This window comes from Dermacentor silvarum, chromosome 1 (genome assembly GCF_013339745.2).
Source record: "Dermacentor silvarum isolate Dsil-2018 chromosome 1, BIME_Dsil_1.4, whole genome shotgun sequence".
Classification (NCBI taxonomy): domain Eukaryota; kingdom Metazoa; phylum Arthropoda; class Arachnida; order Ixodida; family Ixodidae; genus Dermacentor; species Dermacentor silvarum.
The window spans coordinates 138,630,868-138,638,058 of NC_051154.1; the positions used below are offsets into that span (position 1 = coordinate 138,630,868).

Genomic DNA, 7,191 nt, shown 5'->3' on the forward strand with positions numbered 1-7,191 from the left:
GTGGTGGATGCGTTACGATGCGATTACTTACACTGTCTTTCTCCGTTGCTGAGCGGCGATCGCTGCGACTTTCATACATGCAACTTCCATACACACAAGCGCGCACAGCACTATTTTTTTTTTTTTTTTTTTTTTTTAGTGGCGTACCCAGCCGTACGTACGGCTGACACGAAGTCTGCCACGAAGTCTGCAAATTTTGCTTTGTGTCACGGCGTCATGGTACTGTCAATGACGGCAGGTCCGTCTTTTAGAGACCAACTTTAGTATCGATTCAAAATAAGCATTTCCAAACCTTCATGTTAGCTAAGTGTCATCCCTGTACATGCTAGAAGCATGTCGTAAAGTTTCTTTAACTTCGAAAATATGTGTCAGTATACTCGTTTGAAGGTACACTAAGGAAAAAAAGAATTTGAGCTGTATTAGTGAATTACACTTCAATACAAAAAAAAAAAACACCATGACATGAAAAGAGCCTCGGCAAGCCAGAAAAAAAATGCAATAACGAAAGCCGGGTAGCGACGCCGCTTAGAAGTTCCCGCACCAACAAGCCGTGACGTCACAAGTTTTCACGGGGTCCACTGGGGCCATGTATTTTTTTTTTTTTTGTCGACGATCATAGACTACACTGCATTCTAAAAGTGCCAAAGGCTGTACATAGCAAGTTTCAAGAACTTTTACCGAGCCACAACGGCCCAAAAGCGAAAATATAGTCGGAAATCTGTAACGTCACAATGACGTACCACCACCGGGATATCTGCGAGATATTCAAGAAACGAAACTTCGACCTTTTCTTTTCCAAGTAATGAACCTGTTACTAACGCAGCATTAACGAAAATGTGGTTTCGAAAAAAATACCATATCAGTCTAAACATATTTAGTACTTTGTGTATTTATAACAATCCCAGGGGCGATTTTTAGAATTATTCCGAAGCGCTCCCCTATACGACGTCCTTCATAACCCAGTGTGCAGATTTTGGGCGCGAAATCACAAATTAATAAAACGCAGCAATCTTGGCGACTGCAATTTTCGCATTTGCGAGCGCCTAGTCGATGGCTGAATTCTTATTATATTCTGGTTTGTTTTATTTACTTATTTTTAGTTTGCATCGAAGCGGACCAATTAAGCATGTGCTAAGAATTCAGTATTCCACAAGGTGCTCGTAAATGCGAAAATTGCAGTCGACACAATATCAGCTGTGTGCAGAAATAACAGCTGCGAACAATAGGGCAAAATCGCTCCACGTGGAAACAGGCACTATGAACTTGAAGCTCTTCTCATGAAACGTTTCGTGTGTGAACCCATTAGTCTATAAAAGCAACAATTATGCAGACCGTGACGTGTCTGGTGATCTGTGTTGTTGCGATTGGTTTCCCGTCCACGCCGCACGCGTGATCTCGTAGGCAAGTTCAGCGCCTCCGAACATCGCAAATTCGCATGCACGAAAGGCCGACGGCACGTGTTCTCACCTGCGTTGTCGCACATGCGAAATCTCACTCAAAATCGCACCATGCAAAACCGGCTTGACGCGTGCGTATTACGAACGACAACGTACTACAAGACGGCCACGGCTGCTTGACTTGCACAGCGATGACAGTGGTCGATGACAATTAAGATAGAGCATGACGATGGCTGCCGATCTCGAATGCGGCACGCTGGGAATCGAAGCGAGACCCGGTGATTCGGGCAAAGAATACTTCGCTCCATAGATGCTTCACGTAGTGTACATGACAGTAGGGGACCTATAGGGGACGGTGCCTGCTAAAGTATAAGACAACTTCGCAACTTGAAATCTTTCGCGACGACCTGCATGAACCGTATGCGCCGTATTTAAGTCGATGTCTTTCCGGCGAAGCGTGCGCTACAACCTGAGCCAATCTCGAACGCCAACTATAGATTAGGTAAACTGGGCGGATCACGAAGGAACTGGCAGATACGGAATTCTTATTGCACCGAAAGCAACAAAATATGAAGCGAACGTACAAATACATTACAAAATACAACGAACGGGCTAACTATAGCATGCAACATTCCTTAAAGAAAGACTTAGTAATAATATTTTTCCCATCAGCTGTGCATGGCGGAAGCAGGCAGTAAGAGCCGCCGAGCAAATCGGCAGCTTGGCAAAGCCGCGAGCTTCCGGTTCGGCGACGAACACCGGACCAATCGTAGATAAATACGATGCGATACCCGATCATTTCACTTGAGTACCGTAAGATATCTCGAACAATCAGATGAGGCTTGAAATAAGTGATGAATATTAGTAAAACAATACTATATGAGGCTTGACTATTTGAGGAAAGCACCTATTTGTCAGTAATTATTTTCGGTAAAAATCGCATGCAGTATGTAAGTTATGCGACTTTTAAAATACTATTGATTATTAGTTGACAGCATGACCGCGTGAAGCGGCGCGTGCGTAGAGTTGTGGCTGAAGAAAGGAGGGGGGGGGGGGGGGGGGGGGGGGTTCGCTGTGGCGACGAAGTCGGGAGCGCAGCTACCCCTCTGTTTATCGGGCGCCGACTGTCGGGTGCGGCATCCTCTTCTCTTTTGTGATGCTCCGGGTTACGCGGCGGCCCGTTCGGCCGATGTACAGCGGTGAGCACTGTTAGGGTGAACACGCGAGCGCGTGGCCGACGGCACTATCAGCGCCGCGTAACAGCCATCGTTGGAAACATTGCACATGCGCGGCATGTGCTTTGCGAAACACTCTTTCCACCGCGCGCATCACGTCATCGATACGCTTGTTCGTCGTCTGCTAGCCGCATTTTTTGTTCGCTGAGCTGATACCTTCTGCATTTCAAGGTCCATCTGGATTGAAGATTGGCGCGTGAAGGAAAAAAGTGAGTGTAAGAGGGATAATTATTAAACTTTTTATTCAAGAAAATTGCACTTTTGCAATTCAAGTTAAACAAGACCATGAGAACAAATATAAAAACATGAGCAAATCTAATAGCGAGTCATGTGACCACTTACAGCAACGACTGCAGCTATTCTGGACGGTAACGAGTCGTAAAGTGATCGAACATATTCCCGATCGGCTTTCAGCCTTTCCCACTCGTTGCTGACTTGCGCCCACAACTGGTCCGAAGTCGCGGAATAGAGGGGCTTCCTTGCCAAAGAAGCTTTCAGACGGCCCCACACGTTTTCTATCACATTCAGGTCCGCTCCTTTCGGAGGCCATTCCAGTAGCTGCATGTGCTGCTCCGCCTGGAACTCCTTGACAGCCCGCGCCGTGTGTATCGGTGACCGGTCCTGTTGGAACAGGTAATCACCGTCTGGGAATAAACTGCTCGCATATGGCAACAGCACATTGTTCAAAATGTTGCAGTATTGTTCCGACGATAAGTGTCCACGTATACGTTGCAGGGGCCCTAAACCATATCTTGAAACAGCACCCCACACGTTCACACTCGATCTCCCACTGGCAGAAACACCTTGCACGTTGTCCGGGTCGTTCCTGCGTGGCATTGTGACGTTAACTAAAACAATTGCTTTTCAAAGCAGGAAGTTTGCCTCACCGTGTGCCTGGTAGTCTCCAAACACGCAATCTTTGGTCTTGTCACGTCGAAAACGTCGACTCATCCGAAAAGATGACGCGACCCCACTCTTCTGATGTCCATGCTTCGTGCAGCTCAGCGAACTGCCGTCGTGCGTCCTTGTTTGCCGCCGTTAGTAGTGGCTTCTGCGCTGCGACGCGACTGCGAAGGCCCGCAGTACGCAGGCGACGTCGAACAATGGTGTCCGAAACGTCCAAATCCAAGTTCTCGCGTATTGCTGGGGCTGGCAAGAAAGGGTTACGAACAGCAGCTGCAACTATGAGGGCGTCTTCATCGTCTGTGGTAGCTTTAGGGCGGGGCGCGCGGGGTGCATCCTGAATGCGACCTTCATACTTGTAGGCTTGAATTATCCTGTTCACAGTCTTCAGGGGCCTATTAACTAAAGCGCCAATATACCGCTGGGAATAACCTTTCAGGGAAAGATCGAAAATTGAGCGCCGTTCATCATCGGGAACCCTAGCCATAATACGATCTGGCGACAGAATGAACGGCTGCGAAAGATGTTTGGTTGTTTTATATACGGCGTTGCATGCACAACAACTTTGAAGGGAACGAATAGACACGCCCCCATAGATATACAAGTTTTTTTGTCTTGTTCTGTTCAAGCACAGATGTTTAAAGAAATCTTAAAATGCAGGATGCATGGGCTTAGAAAACAAAAATGCGGCTAGCAGACGACGAACAAGTGTATTCATGACGTCATGCGCGCGGTGGAACAATTATTTCGCGGAAGGCGTGATGCGCATGCGCAATGTTTCCAGTGATGACCGTAACGGGGCGCTGACAGTGCCGTCGGCCACGCGCTCGCGTGTTCACCCTAACAGTGCTCACCGCTGTACTCAAGAAGCGCCGTAGGACATGGGCACGGAAAGTTCAAAACTTCAGGCCCATAGCCCAAGGCAGGCCCCGGGCTATGGGCCTGCCTCGGACAACCACGTCACTCCATTGATATCTACAAATTTCATGCATCAGAACGAACTAAGAGGCGTTGCCTTTCCACTACAAGGCAGTGCTCTGGAACGCGCCACCGCAACTGCTATAGTCACGTTCATTTGCAACGAAATTACGTCAATGCCTCCTTCAACAAAACCTGACTTACTCTACTAAAATCGTTAACTTTACTGTCACAGGCTTTACGCCTTCTTATGCTGTTTGCTATTGCACAGTACGTTTACCTACCACCGCTTTCCCTTGTGACAAGATTTTACATTCTTGCTTGTAATTAACTTTCACTCGCACTATTCATGTGAATAACTCCTGCATGAGTTTAGGGGATCTGCCTGCCTATACCTCAGTGTAAAAACAATTTTGATGAAATAAATTGCTTAATTGGAGGCACGCCACCACGAAGAACATGGTCGGGAACTTGCCTTTTCTGCTACAGGCCGCGCTGCTGTGGATTTCCGTCGCACCGCCGGTCTGCTTGGATCGTGCCGAGACGCTTGGGGCTGGCTCGTCTACCGAATGATCAAGACTGTCTGATATCTACGCCTATAGAGCCTGCGGATTCCACAATGCTGGCATCCTGTCATTCCTTGTTGTACTGGCGCGCACGCTCAATAGGTCACCTGGCACCGCCACCAGCGCAGATGATTCTGCGCAACTATAGCAAGGTCGATCTACATAGGTCGCGAAGCTTCGGGCGAAAAGCGGTTCAAAAAGAATTGTCACCACCATCAGCAAGGGTGGTTATGGGAGCAGCGATTGAAACACGACTATGTATGGAGGGAACAAACATTGGGAAAGAAAAAAGCGTTCTTTATTTAAAGCGAGACACAGTTAAATTCATTCAACGAAAATAAAATTCCTAATCAATTTTATACACGCATGGCGAGAAAAGAACAACTCTATTTTACTTGATCATTATCAATAAATACGTTTTTTCGGTGCCCAGCGTAAGAGCGCCTACCGATAGCGGCGGGCTTTGACGCCGCTATATCACTTGCAATGCAATGTAACTTTTGAAGTGGGCAGAAAGGCGCGCTCGTAAAGTTCACTGTTACAATATATACGCCCCCACCCTCGTGTTGCTTTGATTGTCGACGTTTGTCTGAATTTGGTGACACGAACAGTTTCATTGTTTCTTAACCTGTTCAGTCAAAAGTAGTGAGTTGCCACCGCCAGATAGTTGTTTACTTTAGTTGTTTTCGTGGAACAGCGCTGGCCGACGGGCTTGGCGTCCGACGAAAGGACGAGCACTCTACGCTCAAAGCGTTCGTCGGCCTGCAAGGAAAGTATCTTCTGTGCAGAGATGCGATTTCGACACCCGTACGGCTGATCTTTTCCTGCATCACTTTCCGCGCTGAAATCCGAAACACCCATCAAGTCGAATGGCGGGGCATTTGAATATACAGCTACAATGGCAGGCCTCCGAAAACAAATTTCGCGCCTTTGAGAACAAAATGACGTCACTTCTGATTTTAACGGATATGACGTCAAATTACTTTTTCTTCCGCCGGAAGTGTTTCCTCCTCACATAGATGGCGCTAAGCCCCATGAACCGCTAAGCCCCATGTCCTGTTCGGCTTCGGCTCACTCTCCTTTGAGTGAAGCCGAACAGGACGGTCGTGGCCGAGTGGAGCTCAGCGCAGCAGGAGCAGCATACCAATGAATAAGTTCAATTTTTGTTTATTTTATTGCGATAGCAATTATATGGACACTTCAACCGGATTTTTGCCGTCGCCGTCGTCGTCGCCGTCGCCGTGAGGTTCCCTATAGATAAAATCTTCGCCGCGCGCCGTATGCCCGAGCGGAAGCGTGCGGGGACGAGCGCTATCACGGAGAGCGAACGCACTCAATCACCCACGCGCAAGCAAGGAAGCGGGAAGCCAGCGCCGGAGAGAGCGCGGGGGGGGGGGGGGGCGCACTTCTGCTCTGCCAACAACCACGCTGTCGCTCGCTCGCTCGCCCGCACCGTCTCTTATCTCCACACGGCTCTGACCTTTATGCGCCGTGCATTCGCAGCTCAGTTTCCGTTGAAGCGATAGACCGCACGTACCTTCGCCCGCGGCGGCGTATGTGCGTGCTGCCAGCGTTTTGACAGTCGTTGTCTGCAGTCATTCAGTGTGCTCTGTTCATGTTTGTTTGTGCGCGCTCACACCACGCTTGTTCATTCAGTTAGTAATAGTCGGGCCACATTTTCCAACGCACGCTACACATGCAATGCTGCCCGGATCGGCAGTGCAGCACTACAGGTGTGTCCCTTCGCACGCGCTGCCCACGGGAAGCGCTTCTCATCAACACCACCGTTTCATACGCGCCTTCTCGTGGTCATCGAGTCTCTCTTCATGTCGGTCTACTTACGCCGCAGCACACCTGCTTACTTAATCAGCTCATGTTTACTACAATTCATATTGCTACCAAAGCCGCTCACCTTACTTCGTATGACATTGCTGTGTTGCTATCGCATTCATTGCTTCGCCCTTAGGGCGAAACTGTGACATTTTTATTTGGTTGATAGAAGTGTTAGGGTACCCGAGCTATCTATATAAATTGTTTTTCATGCTTTTTTAGTTTCTTGGTTAGTTTGGTAGGACGTTAGTAGGTAGCGAATAGTTCTTTTTTTTTTTTTTTTTTTTTTTGAAGCGGGTTGTTGCGCACTTGCTGCATGGTGAAAGCAGTGTAAAGCGGCAG

The 7,191-nt window shown here is 48.2% G+C and overlaps 1 protein-coding gene across 1 annotated transcript in view; it reads right to left on the reverse strand.

The window, feature by feature from the left end:
• LOC119436113 (acyl-coenzyme A diphosphatase NUDT19-like) overlaps nt 1-5,067 on the reverse strand; it is a 155,825-nt gene extending 150,758 nt beyond the window's left edge. The window contains exon 1 of the mRNA XM_049660920.1: nt 4,929-5,067. The gene's annotated coding sequence lies outside the window, so the exon portion shown is untranslated. The remainder of the gene's footprint in view (nt 1-4,928) is intronic.
• Nucleotides 5,068-7,191: the final 2,124 nt, after the last annotated feature.